This window comes from Callithrix jacchus, chromosome 3 (genome assembly GCF_049354715.1).
Source record: "Callithrix jacchus isolate 240 chromosome 3, calJac240_pri, whole genome shotgun sequence".
NCBI lineage: Eukaryota > Metazoa > Chordata > Mammalia > Primates > Cebidae > Callithrix > Callithrix jacchus.
The window spans coordinates 157,447,651-157,462,657 of NC_133504.1; the positions used below are offsets into that span (position 1 = coordinate 157,447,651).

Consider the following 15,007-nt stretch of genomic DNA (forward strand, 5'->3'; position numbering starts at 1 on the left):
GTAACATTCAAATCGAATTTGAAAGGAAATGCTTCCTTGCAGTCTATGTCCCGAGCATGTCCTTGTACGGAGGAAAGAGTTAGGAAACTTCCTCTTGCATAGTCACCTCTTATTGTCATTCTTGAATGTGTTCTCCTATGATAATTAAATGTTTAAATGTTGAACTAGAATAAGTTTAAACTTAGAAGAAATCATACAATTCCAGAGCTGAAAATGATCCCTTAGGTCTTTCTAGTTCAACCCTCATATTTTATGAATGGAGAAACCAGGGGAAGAGCTAGCTAGCTCTCATGAGATCTTACTACAGAGCTGGGTCTGTATCCAATCAGCTTTATGTTCCTGTTCTAGTACCTGACACAGGTTAAATGAAAAGATTCATTCCTTTAAATAAAAAGTTATGAGAAGTAAATTCACATGCTAACTTGAAATGAAACTACTAAATTTTTCACAGCTCCCTTCAGTATTCTTTCTTTTCTTTTCTTTTCTTTTTTTTAGAAATGAGGGTCTTGCTTTCTTACTCAGGCTGGAGTGCAGTGGCATAAGCATAGCTCACTGCTGCCTCTAATTCCTAGGCTTAAGTGATCTATCCACCTCTGTTTCTTAAAATTCTGGGATTACATTCTTGAGCCAATGTACCAGGCCCGTTTATTTCTAAAACTTTGTCAGTGATTTGTAATCATGGTTTGTGTGTAGTAAGCATTGAAATATATGTACATGTGTAATTTATTTAAAATTTTATAGCCTACTTATTTCCATTCCCTCTAAAAATCCAACTATTTAAGCTTACCTAAAATAAACTCACAAACAATATGAGTACTACAAATAAAATTTTTAAAATCAGAAATTATACAGGGAAAAGAGAAAAAGAATGACTAGGAAAGAGGAAACATCATTCTTAAGCATTGAACTGCACACTGAGTTTCCTGGCCCTCAGGGCAATGGCAGAATAAAGTCTTAGTCCCACTTTTAGATGAAAGGAATAAAACATTTCTGCCAGGGAGAGAAAAGGGGAAGTAGCAGGGAAAGGCTTGGTCTGATCTTGGTTGAAGAAGAAAAAGAAGGAAGAAAGAAATGAAGGAAAGAGAAAGAAGGAGGGAAGGAAGGAAATTTGAATAAAAACATTTTAGACAGGCTCTGCTGTTTTAAAGAACGATCAGCATCGCCATCCAGGAGGTCTTAGGTCCTGAATTACAGATGATTGTAACATCTAGATCTTTATGTAAAGGAAATTAATATAACACACAAGGTGTCCAAAAGAGACTTTAAAAAATATCAAAATTCCTTAATGATTATTGTGTTGAATCCAGTAAATGCATTTAAACATTAAACTGTCTTTAAACATTAAGCTGGGAGATAAATTTCTTTTAGGCAATAGAGTACTAACTTAGCACATACTTGATCATCTCAATGGAAGCTGAAATAGAAGATAAAGTAATGGAAGAAATGAGATTGGCTTATCCTTTGTAGTCTTATTCAAATATTAGATCAACTATGCTTTGGGCCAGAGTAAGTGTCAGTCCAATCAATGTTGCTTTATATACAGTGAGGTGAAGTGTATCTTCACCTACTTGGATTTCCTGGTACTTGGGAGAGGTTGCTATATTTTCTCTGCTACTCTTTCTGAGATAACTTCACTCTAAACAAAAGACTAGTGGAAGTGAGCAACAAGGTAGACATAGAACAGGAAAATTTCCATGGACGTTCATCCATGTGGTCTTAGGACAACTGCATTCTTCCATTCTGAGTACAGAACTTTCCAGACATTGCCTGGCTTCTGTTAGGGAAGGCGGGTATGTGAACTATGAGTGTAAACTCTATATAAAGAAACTCTTATCTTGAAACTCTATGTAGTGAAAAAAAGTCTAGAATTAACACCCAGGCAATTTTTGTTGGTCGTGGTCTGATCAAATTATAGAGGTCAATGTTTCTAAAATTAACTGTTTATTAACTTTCCCTTTTTTCTCCTCTTTGGTGCTAGACCTTATTTTCTTTGTATGCTAACATTTTTATTTCACTGTTGTGGAAGCAAATAGCTGTTCGTATTAAATGTGTGAGAAATTTATTAAGGGAACTGCCAGGGAGAGAAAAGGAGAAGGAGCTAGGAAAGGCTTGGTCTGACCTTCGTTGAAGAGGAAAAAGAGGAAAGGAAGGAATAAAGGAAAGAAGGAAGGAAGTTAATTTGGGTGGAATCATTTTATATGGGCCTTGCAGTTTTAAGAAAAGATCAACATAGCCATCTGGGAGGTCTCAACGCAAAATCTTTGCTCTCAAAGGACTTCTAGGTTTCCCCAGCAACACACCTGACTTAGTGTCACTGCCACACCCAGACATTGGCTGATAGCCAAGGAGAAAGTGTGGTCCTAAAGCAACTGAGGAAATGAGTTCCAGAGCTTAGCAGCTAGAGCCATTTATTAGTTACACTCTCAGCAGTTACGGGTCCAAGATGCACATTCTCACGGCAGCCACAGCAATCACACATTATGGCTTTAATTCACCTTGAGCAAGTTAATCATATTACTTCCCACTTTTGTCTATTGGTTTAATATACAGTAATTAAAAACATTTTTTGAATATTCACCAGGTGATAGACAATGTTAAAAGCTTTTCATGCATTATGTGATTTCATCTTCTCAAATACCATGTCATGATTCCCATTTTACAGATTACTTAGTTCATTTTCTTACACGAACAGGCTGTGATACACCATTCCATTAACTTGGTAAAGCTAAGAACTGCGTTTCCCAGAATCCCCTCACCTATATAATCCCTTACCAATATAGAGTTAGTGAACAGAAAAACTTGCAAAAGATTTGAAAATTGGAAGTGATGCAGCAGACACTAGTCTGTGAAAGCTGTTTTGCAGTCTGAGGAGGTAACAGACAGACTAGTGTTGCTCAGTAGGGTCCCGTATGTCTTCATTCTCTGCTCTGCTACTCGGTCTTCCTCCAGCCTACTGGCCCTAAAGATCAATGCTGGCCTCAAGACATACTTCCAGACATTTGGCTGTAGACCATTAGAGTTGCAGAGTTGGTCTCTGCAGAGAGCACTTCCCATGGGCTCTTTTTGTGGCTCAAATTTAGCAACTGAATATACGTGGCTTCCCAGATTAGTTCCTTGCTAACTTCTTTTCTGATTCTTCAACCCCTCCTTCCACACCTTCTAGTTCCTTCCACCATTGTATAAAGTCTAATTCCTATAATAAGTCATTTTTCCTAGAACACATGGGGACTTTTCTCCTCTACCTGAACCTTGACTGATACGGCACCAATGCAATAAACATCTGTTGAAGGAAAAGGCAATTTAGGCCTAGCCCAGGGATTGAGCTTTATCCAGTGTGGATTCAGAGTCTAACACACTTTATTTTGGATTAGAGCAAGCAGAATTCATTTGTTTCAAATACCAAATGTGAGGATGAAATTTGACCAGAAGTTACTGAAATTGAAGTGCCTCACTTGTAATATGAAGTACTTCATTTGTAGTTTTTCAGTAGAACTACTGTTTCACAATGTGGACGTTTAGAGCCAAAATTTTGCTAAACAATTAAAAGAGCATGAGCACCTACATATGTGCCTGGTTGAGACTTGTGACTTTTGCATCATAGAAAGCAGAGGACAGAAACAGGGATTATCAGTCAAGCTGCTAATATTAAATAATGTCTACTGTGTCTAAAATTGCCTGTAAAACATAACGTCAAGAGGCTCAATTAAATTATTCAATATTATGTAATTTAAATAAATCCCACCCCATTCCTGCTCTACTTCAGTCAGATCTATATCCATTTCATCTGTTTTATTTTATTTTCATTTCCTCTGAAGATTTTATTTGAATGTAGGAGTCTTCTTTTTTCTTTTCATTTTTTTTTTAAGATGGGATCTCACTCTATTGCCCAGGCTGGAGTGCAGTGGCATGATCTTGGCTCACTGCAACTTCTACCTCCTGGGTTCAAGCAATTCTCCCACCTCAGCCTCCCATGTAGCAGGAATTACAGGTGTTAGCTACCATTCCTGGCTAATTTTTGCATTTTTTTTTTAGTAGAGATGGTGTATCACCATGTTAGCCAGGCTGGTCTCAAACTCGTGACTTCACATGATCCACCGCCTTGGCCTCCCAAAGTGCTGGGATTTCAGGCATGAGCCACCAGGTCTGGCTGAACAAAGGTGTCTTCTAATATGAAATATTTTCAAAACCACTAGAATTGATCCTCCAGTTGTGCTCAGATTTATCTATGTCCAAAAATGAAAATACCTAAATTTCAAGCTGAGACCACCACTACAAATGTAAAATATACTCATGTAGCCCATAATGTTTACAATTCTGTATAAAAATTCCTGTATTAAAATTGTCTAAAATCCAAGTTTTTATAACATTTAGAAAAGAACAAATTTCCTATTTATTTGTTGAAGAGTATCAATGTGTTTACATGATCTCCTAAGACATCTAACCCTACATTTTTTTGAAATTGTATTGCTAGGTCCAGTGAACTTGTTAGTTACAGTTAGTGCTTCTCAAAGTCTCCAGAATGCAGGAGAATGCTCCTCAATTAAAAATATTATAAATCAGAACTTCTGGACTTTACCAAACAGGAGAGAATTAAGAAACACTGAACTTCAGAGATTCTAAGACATTGCACCTCGTATTAATAACCATTAGTAAGTAAATCAGTGTTACTAATACAAGAAGTAAATGAAAATTACATACCAAGGGATTTGAAAACTCTGCAGTATTAAACAAGAGACCTGTGGCTACTTACAGTGCTCTTTCCAAAGTGAATGCATGGAAAATCATTTGACATGGTAAAAAAATAAATAAACAAATGAAAGAGAGATGAAAATACAGAAAATGAAATTAGAACTCTGTATACGTGGAAGCCATATAAAGGGGCTCTTTTTAATTGACTCATTTCTCTCTTAAAGTGGTAAATCCCCTATAAGTTAGTGTTTATTACTTAAAGCAAAATGTGGAAAAACATTAGTCATCAACATTGGGCCATTTGCTTTTAGAATTACAATTCCGCATGTATATCTTGAAAATAAAATGACTTTTAATAGAAATTTCTATAGAATGTTTTGATGTATTCTATCTTCATGGATTTTGGAATGGGTTGTTCTTATGTTGATTTTTCCCTCACATGTAGTCCACATTAATCTCATAGATAATATCATAGTTTGATGGTTTTCACGTGTGCATTTATATATTCAGTTAGAATAACTATTCTTTATTGCCTACAATGTGACTGTTTTAAATTAATTAGTGAATAACATATTATTTATATTGTTTTATTTTTGATTCATTTAATTCATTAATTCATTGACTGTCAACAGTGATCATGACTTCTTGACCCTTGCAGACATATTCATCAACTCATCTGCATGGGCTCCGTGTAGATCTTTTAGGCTCTAACACAATCTACATTTTTAAAAAATCATTATTTTTATTTTTTTGTTTTCTACATTTCATATTTTCTCCTTCTGACACAACACATTTTTTAAAAATTTAATTTCAGTTAATTTTAAGTTCTGGGATATATGTGCAGGATATGCAGGTTTGTTACGTAGGTAAACATGGCACATGGTGGTTTGCTGCTCCTATCAACCTGTCACCTAGGTATTAAGCCCCACATGCATTAGCTATTTATCCTGATGCTCTCCCTCCCCCCGGTTCCCTGCAGGCCCTAGTAACCACAATCTACATTGTGATAGCACCAGAATGATATGGTGGGTATTTGTGAGCTCTAGATGGAATGGACTTTTTAATACTTTTGAAGAAGTTGGATGCACTTTCCATCACAATTACAGAAAAATCAACCCTCTCTTCTTCTTGTTAAAAAATAATTTGGTATTGACTCAAGCTTCGTGCCATCCCAGGCAAAAGGCCTTACTATTCAATTTTTAGCAGTAAAGATGGTCTAGTATTAACTTCTTTAAAGCTAAATCAAAATATTTGATAGCATATTCATGTTTAGCATAGAAATGCATGATTCTACGACAAAAACTACTGATTGGGATTCTGTATAAGAAAAGAAAATTCCCAAATAGATATCCTCCTTTTATTCTGTTAGTAATAGAACCCTGGAATTTAACAGAGCACATGAATGCCCAGAATAAAGATTTCATTTTTCTGCCTCCTTTGAAGTTGGATATAGCCATTTGATTAACTTGTAGTCTTTAGAACATGGGCAAAAGTAATGGACAACTTCTAGTTCTGGTCTATATAAGTGTATACTGTGTCCTTTCTTCTTTCCTTCCCATCTACTGAAAAGTGGATGTAATGGTAAGAACTCGAGTTGACATATTTGGCCATGGGATGTATGCTGCATGTTGATAGGCTTGGTGGCCGGCTGGCAAGTGGGCTGACTTAGAGTCTGTCCGGCAGGGAGGCTGAGAGGCTGGCAAGAAGGCAAGTTGAGAGACTGCATGGCCGGCTGAGAGTCTGTCTGGATGGCTGGCAGGCCAAAAGTTTGGCTGGGAGGCAGGCAGAGAAGCAGGGTGGCAAACTGGCTGAGAGGCTGTATGGGAGGCTGGCCGAGGGACTGGATGCAAGGTCAGCAAAGAGGCTGGCTTGGTAGTGGCCACCAAGTTAGCTGGCTTAGAGGCTGTCTGGCAGGTAGGCTGAGAAGTTGGCCTGGAGACAGGCTGAGAGGATGGATAACTGGCTGAGAGTCTGTCTGGATGGCTGGCAGAGCGAAAGCCTGGCTAGAAGGCTGGCTGAGAACATGGATGTTAGGCTGGTGCAGAGGCTGGCTGGGTGGCTATGGTGTCAGCCTGCTAAAACAAAGTACCATAGACTGGGTAGCTTAAACAACAGAAATTTATGTCTCACAGCTCTGGAGGCTGGAAGCCTAGAATCAGGATGCCAGCATGGTTGGGTATTGGTGAAGGCCGTCTTCCTGCCTGCAGGCTGCCGATTTCACCTTATGTCCTCATATGGAAGAAAGAGGGCCTAAGAGTTCTCTGGGGTCTCTTAAGAGGGGCACTAATCTCACTCATGAGGGCTCTACTCTCATGGTCTAATCACCTTCCTATACCTAATACTATAACATCAGGTATAAGTACTCCAACGCTGAATTGTGGAGAACACAGTCAGTCCCAAACAGATAGAAAGAGCTGTGGCCACTGGCAATAAAGACCCTGCAATTTGGCATTAAAAAAAAAAGCTGGATCTAGTCCTAGACTACTTACATGAACTAAGAGAGCAATAAACTTCTATCTTATTTAGGTGATTGTTGTATTGACCTTTGTTGCTGTATCCAAACAAGTTTGTGACCTTATAAAACCCATATATATATATATATATATATATATATATATAAATCCTCTACTGAACTATTGAATAGAATGGTTAATTCTGGCCTAACTACCTACTCGCCTTTTGAATTTGAGCAAATTACTTAAGGTCTTTTAGCCTAAGGTTCCTAACCCTTCTATAAAATGTGGGTTGCAGCTGGGCATGGTAGCTCATGCCTATAATCCCATCACTTTGGGAGGCCTAGGCATGAGGTCAGGAGTTCAAGGCTATCCTGAACAACATAGCAAAACCCTGTCTCTACAAAAAAAAAAAAAAAAAAAAAATACAAAAACTTAGCTAGGTGTATTGGTTCATGCCTGTAGTCAGTCCCAGCTACTCAGGAGGCTGAGGGAAGAGGATCACTTGAGCTCAGGGTGTGGAGGTTGCAATGAACTGAGACTGTACCACTGCACTCCAGCCTGGGAAACCGAATGAGACCCTGTCTGACATAAAAAGGAATTAAGAAAAAGCCGAGTTTCAGACATAATAAACAAAATAATTTTTTTAAAAATGAAAAAAATGTGGGATTTCTGTGAGGGTTAAGAAAGTTAATGCACTTAAGTGCGTGACTCTACACTTAACACATAATGAACCTTCCCAAATAAGAAATATTATTATTAAAGCAGTATTTTAACCCATTGAGTTATACAGATGTATTTTTGACAAATAATTTTCTCAAAAGTTTCTTTGGAAGTTATGTTTTTCAAGGCTGCGTATCCTAAGGATACTTACAGTGGTATCTTTGAGGACTTGTTTGACATTTGTTACCATCCACTGACAAATTTTCTAGGTTAAATTTTTCCATAGAATAAAACTTTGTGATTGTAATCACTAGCTGGCTGTGAGTAGATTGCATTCAGAATTCATTTTTAAGTAAATATTTTAGCTTTATCCTTAGGGACTTTCTTGTTTAATTTCTGTGAAGAGTTGGATTGACCTATAGAAGTCCATATCCTAGGGGCTCTATAATTTTCAAATGAGCTTGTTAGCCCTACTTTCAACTTGAAGTCTATGGACTTTGAACAGACAGAATACCTGCCTGATGGCAACATTTTAAAGATCATTTACTTTTAATTCATGCCCACCAGGTAATTCGCAGTAGCTTTGCTACAAGAAGTAATATTCAGGGTGGGCGCGGTGGCTCACGCCTGTAATCCCAGCACTTTGGGAGGCCAAGGCGGGTGGATCACAAGGTCGGCAGATCGAGACCATCCTGGTCAACATGGTGAAACCCCGTCTCTACTAAAAATTACAAAAAAAATTAGGTGGGCACGGTGGCGTGTGCCTGTCATCCCAGCTACTCAGGAGGCTGAGGCAGGAGAATTGCCTGAACCCAGGGGGCGGAGGTTGCAGTGAGCCGAGATCGCGCCATTGCACTCCAGCCTGGGTAACAAGAGCGAAACTCCGTCTCAAAAAAAAAAAAAATAAAGAAGTAATATTCAGTAATCTTCTGTGAGTGCTACCTGTAGCATGTGAGATTCTCTAATTACACTGGACCAGATTTTTTCAAAATGTGTTTCAGTAAACTAAATGCATTGTACAAAAAGATGGTTTCCTGATCATATACATTTAGGAAATGCTAAACTAAAAAATATTAAACAAGTTTCTTTCAGTAGGAATCCTTTGAAGATTGTAATATAGTCAAGATAAGCCAAAGAGATCCAGAAGAGAGTATTAATTGAAGGATTTTCTAGGATTACATGATCAAGTAGCTCTTGTTTTTCCTACAGCATTACGTAGACCTAATATAAAATCATAGTTTGCAAATGCTTATTGTTTGATTAGCTTAAGGAAGGTCATTGGAAAGCCTCATGGGTCTCTGCTGACATAACTGTCCCAACAGATTAACCATTAGTCAAATGTTTTCTAGGATCTATTTCTTGCTCCTTAATCCCCTTTACACTATGCATTAAAATAATGACCATTGCAAGGGCCTGTCCTCAGGCCCAATTCTGGCTTTTTTCCTCATTGAACCTTGCAACTGAGGTCCCTGTAGGCCTAACAGCCAAGAACCTTAACTTTTTTAAGGCTCTGACATGTTATCCTGCCTAGCAAGCAAATCCATTTGCTTTGAATTCTGCATGATATATTGTGGCTTGCAGATGACCTGCCTGGTAATGTTATTGACTGAACTTGTTTTTGTTCTCATGAGCAGTTATGAGTCACAAAATTTTCAATGCTCAATGATGCCACAAGAAACCCAGCTGGAAATTAGAATTCAAAATGCATAGCTAGACTCCAAGAAATCATACTAAATTACAAATTTGACAGCAGAAATTCGAATCAGGACATTATTGACTGTATTACTGATATGTGAGAAGATATGTCAGGGAGTGGATGGAATACTTTGAAGACTTGGCTCTTGTTATTGTTTCACATTGTTTAGTAAGAAAATTATGGTCATATGAAGCCTACACCCAGGACACACCTTACTCAGTGAAAGATTTCTATCAATAACACAGATGAAAGCTGCTATTGAAGTCTATTATCTGGGCTAACTTTTGGCTATGGATGCAAGAAGTCATTTTAATAGCCTAGCTCCGTTCACTACTTAAACTATTAACACTCCAGTCCCATAGGGAAGTGGTCTGATATAGTAATTACAGAGAGCTAAGCTATGCATCTGACAGTGATACTAAGCTTGAGTTCCAGCTCTACTATTTCCGAAGTAGGTGACCTTGGGCAAGTTACCTAAACTCTTAAACCGCCTAAATACCCTTATCTATAAAATGAAGCTAGTAACAGAATCTAATTTGTGGAGTTACTGTGAGAATTGAAAAACATAGTTTATGTCCTGGGCTCCCATATGGGTAGTATTTAATAAATATAACCCTACTATTAGTTATTCATTAGTATTAGTTATTAATAATAATAACAAAGAGATTATGTACTGGACTTGAATATGGGTAGTATTTAATAAATATAACCTGGCTGGGTACAGTGGATCATGCCTGTAATCCCAGCACTCTGGGAGGCCGAGGTGGGCAGATCGCAAGGTTGAGACTGAGACCATCTTGGCCAACATGGTAGTCTCCTGCAGTCCCACCTACTCAAGAGACTGATGCAGGAGAATCCACTTGAACCCGGGAAGCACAGGTTGCAGTGAGCTGAAATCACATCACTGACTGCACTTCAGCAGGGTGACAGAGTGAGACTCCATCTCAAAATAAATAAATAAAACCCTGCTATGTGCTATTAATTCGAATTAGTATTAGTTTTTATTGATAATAATAGATTGTTTATGTAATGGGTTTGCATATGGGTAGCATTTAATAAATATGTCCACCCACACATACATGCATGCACACACTCCTTTAATGATTAAAGACTCCAGCCTTGTTGATGTGGTGGCTTGATTTTCTTATTTTTTGAGATGGAGTCTCACCCCATTGCCAGGCTGGGACCACAGGCGCGCACCACCACGCCCAGCTGATTTTTTTATATTTTTAGTAGAGACGGGGTTTCACCATGTTGACCAGGATAGTCTCAATCTCCTGACCTCATAATCCACCCATCTCGGGCCTCCCAAAGAGCTGGGACTACAAGCATGAACCACCTTGCTCCTTTCTACAGAATGATGTACTTGGCCAAAGGCTCTTACCTCTTATTCTTAGTTTATGTCAAATAGTGTGTAAAGCACGTCTGAAGTTCAGCACTGAAGAAGGCAGGACATCAGTTCATACATCAGAAGCAAATGCCAGCAGTGTATTTTGAACTTTGCTACAGGCTGTAGGGAGTATTAGAGAAGTTTGAAGTAGGCCTCTGGGGACACTTAATTTATTAAATAAACTTCATGTACCAAAAAGAAACCCAAGAGGGATGTCAAAAGCTGCTGCTTGAGAGAAAATATTCACTGCATCTTAGAAGCAGCTGACAGACTCCAGACACTAGCAGTGGTTGGCTGGTGGGTTGTGAGTAGGGGATGGAGTAGAAAAGAGAACTAGGAAAGAAAGAGCCAGAAAATTACAATTGCACTCACCGATTCACAGACTGCCCTTTCTTTCAATCTCCTTTTCCCCCTGACTTGACCCTTAATGGGTCAGAGACAGCAGCTAGCTAACAAGCGAGAAGGTGAGCAGGTAGGAAGAAAAAGCCTTCTCCATTTCACTAACCATTCCAAGACAGGTGAGATAGTTTTTCAGATTTAAAGCAGGCTTGTGAGAGAGAGGGGTGACTTCTGAGCACAGTAGGCTTTATAATGAATGAACTATACAAGAATTATACCTCATAATGAATGAACTATAGTCTTGCATACTAGATGCCAGACACTTTTCTAATATAAATTACTATTCTTGTCATTGACACAGATGAGAATATCTAGAAGACCCACCCTATATTTCATTTGGAGGCAGGAGAATTATAAGTTCAAAAACACGGTTTAGAAGGGGCAACAAAAGAAAAACTTCAGTTCTTTATATTTCATTGTTCCCTGCTGAATTCTGCTGTTTCAATAAAACATTTACCCATCTAATAATTATTCAAATATTTTGCTTTTCATTTAGAAGTTCGCTCTGTAGGTTATAAAAATGATCTAATAAATTAAGTTGCTTTATTTTACAAAAAAAATTGCTTTGTAAAATCTGTCTTCACCCAGAGCATAAAAGGAGTATTTCCAGTGCTGTTTCATTTTCTTTTCTTTTCTTTTTTTTTTTTTTTTGGAGATGAATAAAAAACAAAAACAAAAATCTCCTTTTTTCAGTGTCCTAGAAACTGTTTTGAAAAAGCCAAGCATTCATGGCTGGATGAAGGCATGAGCAGTAGTTCCTTTATAAGTGAAAGAAAGAACAGTTCAATCAAGCATGACCACCACAGTTTCCTTAAAACGTTTGCAAAATGTACTGAGCAGACACCATGTTTTCTGATTGCTAAACTAGATCGAAGTATTGTGGGTATGAGAGTTTCCACAGGAAAGAATACAAAACATTACACAGGATGCCACAGAAGCCATGTGGAGTGAAGGAAATGCAAACCTGTGAGTTAGGTCTTTGAAGGTCTGTGCACCTGCTGTTCAGCATAACTGAGATGGTATGTTTTATTTCACATATAGAAAAATGATCAAATGGCAGATAGCTATCTTTTCTTTAAAAAATGTGTTTTAGAGAAACTGAGAAACTACCTTTTCAGACAGAAAAACAGAATATACTGATCTTTGTTTTCTAAAGTAAGAACAACAGATTTTATTGGCATACAAGTTACTCATAACTGATTTACACACCATACTGTAAGTCAACGGTTAATGTCTTTTTAAATCATGCATCAATTTCTGGAACTTCTAGCTACAGGGAAAGTAATTAGGTTAGCATCTTTACTGTCCAATCTACCAAAAACTTTTCATGAAATGCTGACACATTCTTATCCTCTGTTCCCCTTCCTCCAATCTATTTTTAGTTACTTGGTTTAGGGGCAATTATTGAATTTGTTTATGTAATACAAAAGGGGCATCTCACATTAACACAAATTAAATCTTCCCTAATTGCAGAGAATTCCACCATTGAAAGGAAGGATGAATTTACTGGATGTCCCTTTTAGTTCTCTAAACACAGAAGTATTGAATTATAAATACAAAATAATTTTATAAAGACCTCAAGAAGATTAATTATTCCTATGCATTATTTGTACATCATGATCAATAAATGCTCATATGTCATGACAAAATATAGATTAGACTGTGGACCTCTTTACATACATGGCATAGTAAAGCGGGTAAAAAGATGGCCCTGAAATCATATATAAGCTACCAAATGCTGCATTTGAAATTTAATCTCTCTGTATCTCCATTTGTTCAGCTGAAATATGGGCATAATAATAATATCTCTCATTAAAGGTTATTTTGAAGATTACATAAGGTAAGAAAATAAACTAAATTATGTTCTCCCCTATTAAATCCATTCAGTGACTTTCTATTGCCCTTTTGATAAAATCTCCACCCCTGAACCTGGCCTTGAAGGCCCTACATGATGTAGCTACCTGTATATCCAACTTCACCTTATCTACTCTATTCACATCTAGCTGAAAGTATTTTTTTTTCAGTTCCTCCAGAGTTCCTGCTTTTTGCTGCCTCCAAGGTTTCACAAATTCTCTTCTCTGCCTGGAACGCATCTCCACCCTCCTCCTCACATGCACAGCACACGTAGCTCCCGCCCACCAGCCTTCACATCTCAGTTTAAATGTCACTTGCTTTAAAAGGACTTTTCAGATTTACCAATCAAAAATCATTCATTCTCCTTATTTTTCTATAGCATAGAATGTTGTTTTTAATATTTACCACAAATGTTTGTGGTATCTGGTTTGAAGTGAATGGACAGACAGACAAGAATCAGGCAGAAGAGGAGTTCAATGCTGCTTTTGTTAATTTTAGATGTGTCAGGCTCTGGAAGCTATGGTTAGATCCAGACTTCCCATGGTCTCAGAGCTTGGAAGAGCAACACAGAATTCTGGCTTTCTGAGGGCAGCCCACACAAAAAGTAAGAGGAGATGAAGAGAAGGGATTGTTGGGCCAATGCCTCCTTCCAAACATACCAAAAAATAAGTGACTCGACTATCACAGGCTGAAGGTGTGGAGTGGAATGCAGAGAGGGCAGAAAAGGTTAGGAGGGTTAGAAACTCCCTCCACCTGAACTAAAGACTGAGAGTAAGGAAAAAGTATTTCTTCTGCCTCAACTAAAATTTATGAACTGGAACCACATGCACTGACAGTTTTTGAGGTTAAATATAGATAAATATAATCACATTTACATGATTTAAGCATAATTATACATGGAAATGTTGTATACACATGGAAATACATACGTATACATGCATAACTATCCTATAGAGTCTGTAACATATATTTATATATCTATACTATACATATAGCATGTGATATCTAGTATTTGTGTTCATAATACATGTATATGCCATACATATACATACACATATATATTCATTTGTGTGATTGTTTGGGTAATATCTGCTCTGCAATCATACCGTAAGCTCTAAAATGAGAGTGAGGTGGATCTACTTTGCTTACCACTATATCTTTGTGGTTCACCGCAGAATGTCTATAAAAATTAGTTGAATAATAGCTGTAAAGCATTTAACATGTAATTTGACTTATTTTAAGAACTCAGTAGATGGTACCTATTATGATTGTACTGCTGTTGCTTGTGCTATTAAAATAGTCTTAATATGTTGGGTATCAAATTTTGATCTGGATTGTATATTTGTAAGACTTCTATTTCAGAAATTCATAAGCTTGCCTCAAAGGTTGCTCATACAGTTTGTCTTTAACTGATTATAATTTCAGGTAACGTCATCAACCTCGACAGCTCTGGAGTCATAACCTCAAGGAGAAATAGGATAAGGAGGGACTATAGCAAACTAAACAATGTATGTACTGCCCCAAAAGGCCAGCCAGTTTTCCAATTCCTCTTTTTTTGGGGGGTGGAGGGGATGGAGTCTCACTCTGTTGTCCAGGCTGGAGTGCAATGGCACAATTTTGGCTCATTGAAAGACTTTAACTGACTCTGGGGTTCAAGCAATTCTCCTATCTCAGCCTCCGAAGTAGCTGGGATTAGAGGCATGCAGCACCACACCTGACTATTTTTGTAGAGGCAAGGTTTCACCTTGTTGGTCAGGGCTGGTTTCAAACTCCTGATCTCAGGTGATCTACCAGCCTCCGCCTCCTGAAGTGCTGAGATGACAGGCATCAGCCTCCAATCCATTTAGACTTGCTTTCACAAGT

At 37.9% G+C, this 15,007-nt stretch overlaps 1 long non-coding RNA gene across 2 annotated transcripts in view; it reads left to right on the forward strand.

Moving 5' to 3' along the window:
- LOC103792076 (uncharacterized) overlaps window positions 1-15,007 on the forward strand; it is a 31,380-nt gene that overhangs the window by 12,737 nt on the left and 3,636 nt on the right. For both annotated transcript variants that reach the window (XR_001910701.4, XR_004740997.3), the window contains exon 2: window positions 14,570-14,652. This is a non-coding gene — a long non-coding RNA (uncharacterized LOC103792076). The remainder of the gene's footprint in view (window positions 1-14,569; window positions 14,653-15,007) is intronic.